An 11,609-nucleotide genomic window follows, 5' to 3' on the forward strand; every position below is an offset into this window, starting at 1 on the left:
ACACTTGGTTAGAGCAATATTAGCGCTTCGTTTGACTGGTTAAGCGCTGCGCCAGCAAGTGTCTGGACCGTGCAGACCGATCAGGCTGCTCACATACGTCTACGCTAAAGTTCCTTCATCAGCTTGAGTTTATGCCTCCAGTCATTTGCCGAAATGACCAGCTTGCCTGTTTTTAGCGGAGTACCGGACACGTTCGGCGCTACGACAGAATGCTCGCAACGCACGCTGCTTCGATAGCTCTCGGTCGACGGCCAAGCGGCTAGCGGAGAGGTCTCGCGCGGGAGGGGGCGTGCTCCTAAACAACCGGAAGCGAGCGATGTGAGGTCGCATCGTGACGCTGAACCAGTGAAGGCGGAGCTTAGCGCCGCTCGCTCGGCGAGCGAGTTGAGGAGGAAAAGCATAGCTAGGGAGGAGGGTAACTTCTAATCGCTTGCAGCTCCATTAAAGGGACCCTGAAACGCTTTTGACGATTTTCTACAAACGTACTGAGTCGTTAGAGTAGGTCCTTCTGATCATTAATTGACACATCTAAGTGCTCTGCGTAAAGCGTGTAATTTATTATAAGGCTTTAAAAATGCACATCGCTGCCGATCGCAGCGCACTGCTCGGCGGAATTTTAAGCCGCCCCTACCCATATGACCGAAATCACCCATATTACGTCAGTGGGGCGAGCTATCTGATTGGCTGATCAGGGCGCGTGATCGATAATTTTTCCAACCTTATGGTAAACAAATGATCTTCGTAATAGTTGGCATGTTAGTTAATTTGTTTTTATGAAAAGAAAGTAACATAAAGCGAATGCACAAGAACAATTTTTCAGTACACTTGAGCACTTCCGGCACAGAGCAAGTGTCGTCTGCTTGTGTTAAAACGTACTACATTTTGACAAGAGCTCTGCGGTCAGAGTCGGTCTCAGTCTTTTCGCGAGCACTATGATTCGACTTTGTTGCCTTGTGGACTGCAAACGTAGCGACTGGCAATATGTCAAGCTGCGACATCGTGTCCCTCTGCAAGGCAGCGTACGAGCGAACTGGCTGCTGCGCATCGGGCTGCCGCTATCCGATCGGCGCCAGGACTCCCGCGTTTGTGGCCGTCACTTTACACCGGAAGATTACTAACGCAATGGCGTTTCGCGAGTCCGGTATGAGGGCAAACGCAAGCGCAAGGGGACAGGGTCTGGCCGCTTGACTGTGCCGTAATGAGCCATGAGATGAGCAGAAGGGAAAATGTGAATTCCTGCACGGTGCAGCCACCTGGTGGCATGGAGCTCAACCATACGCAGTAGCAGCAACGAAGCGTATTATTTGCGGCTGGTGCGTATTTCTCGCAGGAGTGTAATCATCAACACGTTGTTTTTATCAATGTTTAAAATGTTTAACACTTGGTTAGAGCAATATTAGCGCTTTGTTTGGCCGGTTAAGCGCTGCGCCAACAAGTGTCTGGACCGTGCAGACCGATCCGGCCGCTCACGTACGTCTACGCCAAAGTTCCTTCATCAGCTTCAGTTTATGCCTCCAGTCATTCGCCGAAATGACCAGCTTGCCTGTGGTTACCGGAATACCAGACACGTTCGGAGCTATGGCAGAATGCTCTCAACGCACGCTGCTTCGATAGCTCTCGCTTGGGGTCGACGGCCAAGCAGCTATAGCGGAGAGGTTTCGCGCGGGCGTGGGCGGGCTCCAAACAACCGGAAGTGGACGATGTGACGTCACATTGTGACGCAGGAGCAGTAAAGGCGGAGCTTAATTAGCCCCGCTCGCTCGGCGAACGAGTTGAGGAGGAAAAGCATGGCTGGGGAGGAGGGTAACTTTTAATCGCTTGTAGCTCCATTAATACGTAACGCTTCACTTATATTGTGGTGCGAATGTTCTACTTAAGCTGTACCCTACGCGACTACAAAATTTGTCCGAACCGTTTCAGGGGCCCTTTAATACGTAACGCTTCACTTAAATTGTGGTGCGAATGTTCTACTTAAGCTATACCCTACGCGCCTACAAAATTTGTCCGAACCGTTTCAGGGGCCCTTTAATATCTCCCACAAAAAAAAGAAACGCGGGAAACCATGGTTTCGAAACCGAAACCTCATGTTCACACCATTTCGTCAGGACCATGGCCATCGGCGTTGTTTGGATGTTCAGTGGTTGTAGTTATGGTGGCTAGTTAGGGTAGTAGTTATGGTGGCCCCCTTCTAGCCCAATGTTATCTAGTAGCGATGCTTCTAGCCACCATAGTTGTAGTACAGTGTACTAGAATGTTGGGTAGCGGCACACGCTTCCGGCTGAAGCCGCGCATGTCGCCGGAGCCGGATGCCGCTAGGGGCGCTGAAGCTAGTTTCACCTGAAGACCCGTGCCAGCGCGTGCGCTCGTCACTGCATTCGCTTGCTGCAGCCTGCACCCGAGGATGCGAATCGACTTAATTTTGATTGTTTTTGTGAAGTGCAACGTTCGTAGCCTTGTCTCTGCAACATCCTCGGACATCCTTTGTGCTCGTTCTGCGGTGCGCTAAGAAACTATGCCTAGTCGCCAGCGCAATTACTGTTTTGCACCAGGGTGCCGGACATGCTATAGACCGTTTCATCGGGCGAGGAGGATAGGGCGCGCGGAGAGCCTTTCCTCCTCTCTGGCTTGGGCGATCCGGCGCGGCGCTGCTTGAAAGTATTGCTGTCGCGTGCTGCGGAACGATTTCTTGGTGTTTTAGATCATACTCTGTGAAATTTACGCCGTGTCCGTTCATATAAGATCGCCAGGGAAGCCTTTCGGGGCATCGGTAACTACGGTAGGCGGAAATATCTCTTGGGGGCGCAAAAATGTGACGCGTTTTATCAGCCGCGGTGTACGCACATTATCAGTCGCGGTGTGTGTATGTGTTGTGAACTATTTTGCTTAATTCAACAAAGAAAACCCGTGTCTCTGTATTAGCAGCATCAAATAGTAAATCTGCTCAATATCTGATCGCTTGGCGTGGGGAGTAAAACATAAAGCATAAGAGCGCATGCTCGTGCACGGTCAACCTAAGGCAACCACGAAACATCTAAGCGGCAGGTGCAATCAAATATTTGTGATGCACCGGCATCGTTCTCGCGCATTTCAAGTCTAGTAGGCTTGAAATTACCATATGTCTACGCTAGCCTTCCTGCATGAGGCCGATGGCGCTGCTCAACACAGCGATCACTGCGGTTGGTGATCCAGCATGGTACATAGGTAAGCTGTGCGCTTCGGCATTGCCTTTTTGGCCTGCATACAGCCATAATATATGAGGGATCGCATAAAAAGAATGCGATTCTTATTTTTGAGGACAAAATTTCCGTAATGCGTGTGAGTGCGTCGTAGAGAACGGAACGAACGCAACCGATAAAAAAATTCGGTTATCATCCTCTTTCTAGAAAAAGCTAGAGAAAACGGGCTAACGCCGCAACAGGGCCTCGCATAGTCACGCCGCACAACGTTTATAAATATATAACCGCTGATGCGGTATGCTTGGTCCATGCGGTATATAGAACAAAGATATATGTAATCCAGCACCTACCACTGCTTAGGACGCTCGCTGTTAGATATGGAGCTGTTTCCTGCAATTACTTCGAGTTCCCCAGACCACATCGGATTGCAGCACAGCTAATTGAGGAATGCAGAAGCAGGAAAGCGCATTCCAGAGGCGACACGTGCAAACAAGTTTGCGGCCCCCAGGTCGTGTGCCGCCGGGATTAGAAGGGGCCCTGGGACAATGGAGCTCAATCGTCCCCCTTCGCCTTTGAAGAAGGCATTTGCCACCGCTGCGGAGCCGAGTCACGGGAAGCAGGTGGGCCCTTGTACAATGGAGCATGAGCGCCCCCCTCCTTCTCCATCTTAGAAGAAGTGGGTTGCACCACTGCGAGGCAAGACCGCAGAGAGCCGCCAGGTGTCACACCGCGACACGGGCGCCTACCATTGGCAGAAAGTGGCGTCATCGGAGCGGATTCTCCCATTGGTCAAACATGACGTGACTTGCAGTGCTCGAAGGGTTTATAAGAAGCCTTCCAGAGAGACCTGAGCATTCTGGGACATGCCCTGATTCCCTGATTCACCTCTCTCGAACTTCTTGCCGCGGGCCGCAGCGTCCGAGTTGCTGCCGGCCCGTAATGTCTGTACGACTGGTACTTGACGCTCACCTCTTGTAAATAATGTAGAATAAATCCCTCCCAAGTTGGGGTTTTTCATCCCGGAGTCCGTCCCTCAACCCCTACATCTGGTGGCAGCGGTGGGATCGCCTCCGAACGCATCAGCTGGTGGCAGCGCTACGGATAAACCTTCGTCGAGAGAGATCCTAAGGAACCGGGAAGAGCGAAGAAGAGAGAGCCTTCGTCGAAAGAGGTCCGAAGAAACTGGGAGTAGCGAAGAAGGAGCGAGCCTTCGACCCAGGGAGTCCGGAGGAACCGGGGACAGCGGACGAATGAACCAGATGGCAGGGTGCTGCAACCGTAAGTGAGCGCGTGGTTTTTTTCCTTATGATTCGCCAGACTCAAAGGTTGTGTGTTCAATTTTGATAGTTCTGGGAATCGGGGGTTTGTTGCATTGTGTGTTTGCACAAATTAATTAAGGAAAACAGTTTTAACCACCTGTCGGGGCAGCTGCCATGGATCTTAGAAGGTTGACGAGGTTAGACTTGTTGTTGGTGTGCGACGATTTGGGAGTTGAGGTGGACGAACGGATGAAAACGCCAGCTATCATAAAGGCAATTGAAGATAGTGGCAATGATGAGAAAAGCATTGAGCTTGCTTGGGAGGTGGTACAGGAGCCACGGGAGCGAGAGCGTCGTGTACGTTTGCGACAGCGTCGTGAACTTAGGAGTGAGCGTCAGCGTGAAGAACGCGAGAATGAACGGAAGCATGAGCTTCAAGAACTTACTCTTAGGTGTGAGCGTCACGGACGTGAGAATGAACGCGAACGTGAGCGAGAGGAAAAGTTTGAGAGAGAGAAGGCAGCACTGATCAAAGAGATACAGCATTGTGATCAGTTATTGGCACAGAGACAACGGCTGTCTGAGAATTCTGTAGGAAGTGCAGAGCGAAAGAATGAGCAAGTGTCTAGCGGATTTTCGCCAGAAGCCGACGAAAGGAGTAGTGCCTGTGAGATTAGCTGCAGAGTCATAAGTGAAGGGAAAGGGCTAGCTGCTAACGATGCCTTAGTGGCAACAGAGGCCGTTAAAGGCCGCAAGGAGAGCGACGAGGTGCTGTGCCAACAGATGACTGTAGAGACAGCTAGGCCAGCTGCGAACAAATTGGCACAGTTACCGCGTGTGTGCGTCGCTGGTAATGTTAGCGAAGTTGCTAGAGAAGAAAAGGGTACTGCTGACCCGACAGAAGCGAGCACCCATGTAGAGCCAGATCTGCGTGCAGGAGTGAAGTGTGAGCTGAGCGGTGCAGTTGAGGGTAATTCTCAGGATTGCGAGCTGCGTAGCTCAAGAGAATACAACTGCATTGTTCAGGGATCGGTGCGGCTCTCCGCCAGTCTAGATAGCCTAGATAGGGATGATTCAGTTAATCATTCGGACTGTGCGCGTGAGACAGCGATCGATACCGACGGGCTGTGTGCCGATTCACAGCGTGAGCTGGGCAATGTAGTAGAGGGCAGTTCGCAAGAGTGCGAGTTGTCTTACTCGAGTAAAGCCTGCTGCATTGTGCCAGAGTCGGTTGAGCTGTCCGCCAGTCGAGGCAGAGAGAGAGTAGATTTAAATGTAAATCACTCAGACTGTGCGGGTAAGAGACCGATCCGGGCCGACGAAATGTGTACCGGCCAGCACGAGGCACGAGAAGGCGACATGAAGGCGAGTGCAAAGAGAAAGCGCCGTAAAAAGAAGCGCGGTAGAGACCGAAAGTCGGTAATTAATGTAGCGCCGCCAAAGATGGCGAGAAACCCAAAAGGGCAGGGCGCGAGGAAGAAGGTGCGGTCGTCTAGGACGATGTTGACGCATCCAAAATGGTCGAGCCACCGGTCAAAGGGGGACCGCGAAGAATGTTCTGCGCGGACGCGGACAAAGGGCACGGGGCAGTTAAGCTCCTCGTCGTTCCGTAGTTCTTTTTATAGCTCAGCGTGCAGTTCGAAGAAACGCAAGGTGGCAGGACGAGACCAGGTGGGGAGTAGCGACGCGGTCAATCGAGTTCGTGTTGAAAGCGGGGCGCGGGGACGCAAATTGGCAGGAGACCGTAACGTCTTGGGGGAGCTGATAGTGAATCAGCCCTTTTGTTGTCTCTCGGCAGCCAGAGTAGCTTTCAGACCACGCCCACCACGGGTTCGACTCAAAGTATGAGTCAGTCGTAAGCAATCGGGAACGGGAAGCCAAGAGAGCTTCCGTAGAAGTGAAATGTTATTTTGTTTTATTTTTGAGCATCAGAAAGTTTTCGCGAATTGAGACTTGGATTTCTTTCAATGTGTAAGGTTTGAGCTTTGTGTTTTCGTTTGAGAAAGCTCCGAGATTTGAAAGATGCGTTTTAAGTAAACGTGTAGTCTCGCGAGATGCTCTGTAATAAGTAGATAGGCTTTTTTTTGTGTGTGTAGGTGTGAGTAACCTGAAGGTCAAGGTTATCGTCGAAAGGCCTATGGTAAAGCGCGTGTGTTATTTAACCTTCTTTCTTTTTAAGTGTTTTGAATTTTCTAAGGTTAAGCGCGTAGATTTTCAGTGAATGCATGAGTTGCACTGAGAGGCGTTCTTAGTTCCATTAGCGCGTGTCCTGTGTGGACGGAAGGAAGCAGATTTATGACTGGGTTGCTAGTGTGTGTTGAGGGCAGCCGTATTCTGACTTCTCTGATAAGTACGTGCGGAACGAGTTATTAAAAGACGCATTAGTTTAAGGGTTCTGCGGAGTGTGTAAGTCCCGCGAGTTTAATTGTTCGTTTACGTCACGTGTCCTGTAGGACTTTCAGGGAAGAAACGTGAGTAAGCGTGAATGAAAAGTTTGCCTACAACGCAAGTACGCGTTTTGTTTAGTGACCACAAGGCTAGTGCGCTTGTGATTACGTACTTGTGAGGTTGACCAGATTGTTCAGTGGCACCAATACGTGCGAAAAGTACGCCACTGCGATAGATTGGAAACATGCTGTTCGTGTAGTTAGGCCACTTAAGTTATGTTCGGCTGTTTTCATTTGTTGTTTGCATCGTCAACGACCCTTTTGTTTTGCAACAACAATAGTACTCTGGTCTTGTCGGCAATCGAGGAGAAATGGATAGCTGTTTGGAAGGGTGGTTGGAACTGCTTTGTCAAAATTGGGGAACTAAAAGATCAGGGTTGATTTTGACTCAGTAATAGCCTGGCGAGTCAGGGGTGAAGAGCCTGCGCTTACACGTGGGGCAGCGCTGTGTTGTTTTGTTTGTTTGACGTCTGTTCTCCAGGGCCCAGGATCCCGAGGGTTGTCAAACGAGGCTCGACCCCAGTACCCTGCAGCTTCTTTCAGCGTTCCTCATGGCCAGCGAATTGAGTTCACCGGCCATTCAGAACAACCGGGGCGAGGACGAGCTGTTAGATATGGAGCTGTTTCCTGCAATTACTTCGAGTTCCCCAGACCACATCGGATTGCAGCACAGCTAATTGAGGAATGCAGAAGCAAGAAAGCGCATTCCAGAGGCGACACGTGCAAACAAGTTTGCGGCCCCCAGGTCGTGTGCCGCCGGGATTAGAAGGGGCCCTGGGACAATGGAGCTCAATCGTCCCCCTTCGCCTTTGAAGAAGGCATTTGCCACCGCTGCGGAGCCGAGTCACGGGAAGCAGGTGGGCCCTTGTACAATGGAGCATGAGCGCCCCCCTCCTTCTCCATCTTAGAAGAAGTGGGTTGCACCACTGCGAGGCAAGACCGCAGAGAGCCGCCAGGTGTCACACCGCGACACGGGCGCCTACCATTGGCAGAAAGTGGCGTCATCGGAGCGGACTCTCCCATTGGTCAAACATGACGTGACTTGCAGTGCTCGAAGGGTTTATAAGAAGCCTTCCAGAGAGACCTGAGCATTCTGGGACATGCCCTGATTCCCTGATTCACCTCTCTCGAACTTCTTGCCGCGGGCCGCAGCGTCCGAGTTGCTGCCGGCCCGTAATGTCTGTACGACTGGTACTTGACGCTCACCTCTTGTAAATAATGTAGAATAAATCCCTCCCAAGTTGGGGTTTTTCATCCCGGAGTCCGTCCCTCAACCCCTACATCGCGCAGTTCGTAAACAGTCCCTTTGCTGGACAAGCGTAATTCAGACTGTGAGGTATGCTGCTATCACTTGCCAAAACTATTTTATTCAGGGGCGGAAACCTCATCCATCGAACCAAGTAGTCACGCGATGTAACCTGCAGCGAACAGTTTGAACGCTCGTCAAAGTATAACATCATAGCTCCTATCGTAGCAGAAAGGTACCGACGCTCACGCTGTTACGATCGTCGCGTATGTTTCGTGGCTCCTAAACCGCAGCTTAGAAATAGAGGGTAATACTGCAATAAGGTCACCTTAGTGACTGGAACATTCAGAAATACACAATTCATCTCCGAGGCTGATTGTAGACTCGAATATGCGCGCGCACATCGCACTGCGTGTTCCGTCCACCTCAACGCCGGCAGGAATTCCGGCCATGACGCCTTAACCCACTTCAGCACGTCTCACAGAACGGTTTACCATGTAGAAGACGCACGTCCTACTAAACAGGCCGCACGATGGCGAAAACAAACGCCAGAACTTGCCGCCGAGCGTATACCTGCCATGCAAAAGACCGCTTTCACCCAAGCCAGTATGGCGCTGCTCATAGGCGGCGCCACTGCGCTCACAATATGGCGGCGCCTACGAAAAAACGGTCTATAGTCGAGTGAAAGACTCGCCGAAGGCGTCTCTTTTCAGCGTCCCGCAAGACGAAGAAAGGAGCCATCAGTGGGAAAGAAACTTACACCGTGAAGACAAGAAGCGAGAAGTGCATGCCTACAGTATTATGGATATACACACCCCCGTGAGGGCAAGGTGCATGAGCAACATTGCTTGCAAATGAGCACGCAGCTGAAGTTACAAGAAAAGTTATCAGCTTCTATTTAACTACACGGCTCCATTTTTTTCGGGAAAGGCATCAACTCGGAGCAACGAAGCAGAAGGGAAGCAGCTAAGCATCGAAAAATAAGTAAACCTGTATGAGAAAGCTGTGTAGTACATGTTTAAAACATTTGTTCCATTTAAAAAATTGTATTAATGTTATGTTTGTTTTGAATGAAGAGGGGGCAGGCAGGTCTAAATAAAAGAAAAACAAATTATATGTCAACGTGAATGAAGCCCATATGTCGCGGTGGTGCACCATATGAAAAAGGGCATGAAAGATCGAACCAACACCGTACTTGAACTGTTGAGGAGTCTGGTTTACCATGACCTTAATTGACAACGTCATCGATTTAGTCACGTCTGTACAACAAGAAAAACACCACTAGCGTATATCGGTTGCACTATTCCGCGACGTGAAAAAAAAAGTGCCTATGATAATGTAACGCATGAAGCCATCCTTGATGCCCTAGAAAATAACGGAATTGGTGGACGCATGTTTCGGTGGATTCGGAGCTATCCATTCAAAAGATCTTTCTTTGTGCACAGTGCAGATGGCCGAACTGCTGACCATTACACTTACCGTGGCGTCCCTCGGGGTGGGGTTCTTAGCCCCACTTTGTTCAACCTTGCAATCCTTGGCCTTGCCGACGTTCTACCACATACAGTAAGCCTTTCCATATATGCTGACGACATATGCATATGGGCCCTCGGCAGTTACACGTCTCCAGGTGCGTGCACGGCTCCAAAAAGCAGTGACCCTAACATCATATCGTACCTGCGTGCGCAAGGCCTCAGCATTTCGACCGAGAAGTGCGCCTTAGTTGCCTTTACCCACAAGCCCATGACCTGGTACCCCATTTCTATTGACCACCAACCAATTTCCTACGCAAAAACTCAGCGATTCCTAGGCGTTATTATAGACAGAGACCCTTCATAGAGCCCCCACATCACATACTTGAAGAAGAGGCTTAATTCTATCTCTTATGTACTAAGGTTTCTTGCCGGTAAAACGTGGGGCACATCCGTGGCATCTATGCTTCAACTATACAGGACGCTCTTCCTAGGATACTTGCGATACAGCACACCAGTGCTGTCCAATGCTAACAAAACTAACATCCATGTCCTACAGAGCATTCGAGGCCAAGCCCTTCGAACATGTCTGGGGCTACCTCGAAATGCTTCAACCGTGGCAAAAATTGCCACCGCGAGAGACCACCCAATAAGGACCTATATAGATATCGTTCGCCATATATCCAGAGTCCCTACACCACCATCTTGCTCGCTTGCCTGAGAAAAGACCCAAGGCAGCGTTCTCCAGATCAATTGCAGCTAACCGGCACCCTTTGTCTTTGAGGTACTCACCCGCAACAAGAACGCCATCCCCTATGTGGTGCTTGAAGAAGTCTCCTGTGTACCTTGCTGTTCCAGGAATAGTGAAGAAAGCTAGCCTGACCACCGCGCCTCTCAAGCAGATCACATTGGAACATCTGCATTGTTCATACGCTAACCGAGTTCATGTTTACACGGATGGTTCCGTCTCGGAAAATTCTACGGGTGCCGTTGTTCTACCATCTCAATCGGTCGTCATCAAGTTTAAGATTCACACGTAACGACATCTAGGTTCTGAACTGGCCGCTCTTCGCGCTGCTGTCGAATACATTGAAAAAGAACCGCCCAACAAATGGGCAATATTTTGTGACTCGAAAGCAGCCCTCCAGAGCTTGCGAAGTTTACGACGTGGCAATTATGAACAGCTGGTGTCACAAATCAACGAAACCTGCCAGTGCGCATCTGAAAGAGGACATGATATCATATTTCAGTGGCTGCCGGGACATTGTGGTATCGTTGGTAATCACCTCGCCGATGACGCTGCCCGACGTGCCCAGGATGGCTCACCGACACTCCTTATACCTTTATCCAGAGTCGACGCTGCAAGAGAGCTCCGCAGACTCGCTCGTACAATCACGTTAGGTTGCTGGCATATACCACAGAACTCTAAGTGTCGTTTACACAGCCTCGACCCATCACTGAAACTTACATTACCAGCGAACCTTCCACGACGTGACACAACACTGCTGTGTCGGCTGTGGGTAGGAGTAGCATTCACCAACTCCTACAGCTATCGTATTGGAATGGCGGATTCACCAATGTGCGCTAAGTGCATGTGTGAAGAGACCATCAGTCACCTTCTGTGCCACTGCTCTCGCTTCGATAATTAACGTGAGACTCTCCAGTGTGCCTTAAATAGACTGGATGACAGGCCATTTACAGAAGCGAAGATCTTGGGAGCCTGGCCTCACAGTTCACTGGCCCAGAAAGCAGTTCGAGCGCTTTTTTGCTACCTGAGGGCAACAGACTTGAGTGCCCGACTATAGACATCCTACACCTAAGTTCTCTATCTCCCTCTTTCCCTCCCCATTCCCCTCCCCACGTGTAGGGTAGCAAACTGGACTCAGTCTGGTTAACCTCCCTGCCTTTCCGTCTTCCCTTCTCTCTCTCTTGTATATAGATTTTTTTCATTTCACCTTACTCCATATTCTTAGGCATGCTCTTACAAAAAAATGGTTTGTTTTATTTTGTAA

Source organism: Dermacentor albipictus, chromosome 6 (genome assembly GCF_038994185.2).
Source record: "Dermacentor albipictus isolate Rhodes 1998 colony chromosome 6, USDA_Dalb.pri_finalv2, whole genome shotgun sequence".
In the NCBI taxonomy this organism is placed as follows: Eukaryota; Metazoa; Arthropoda; class Arachnida; order Ixodida; family Ixodidae; genus Dermacentor; species Dermacentor albipictus.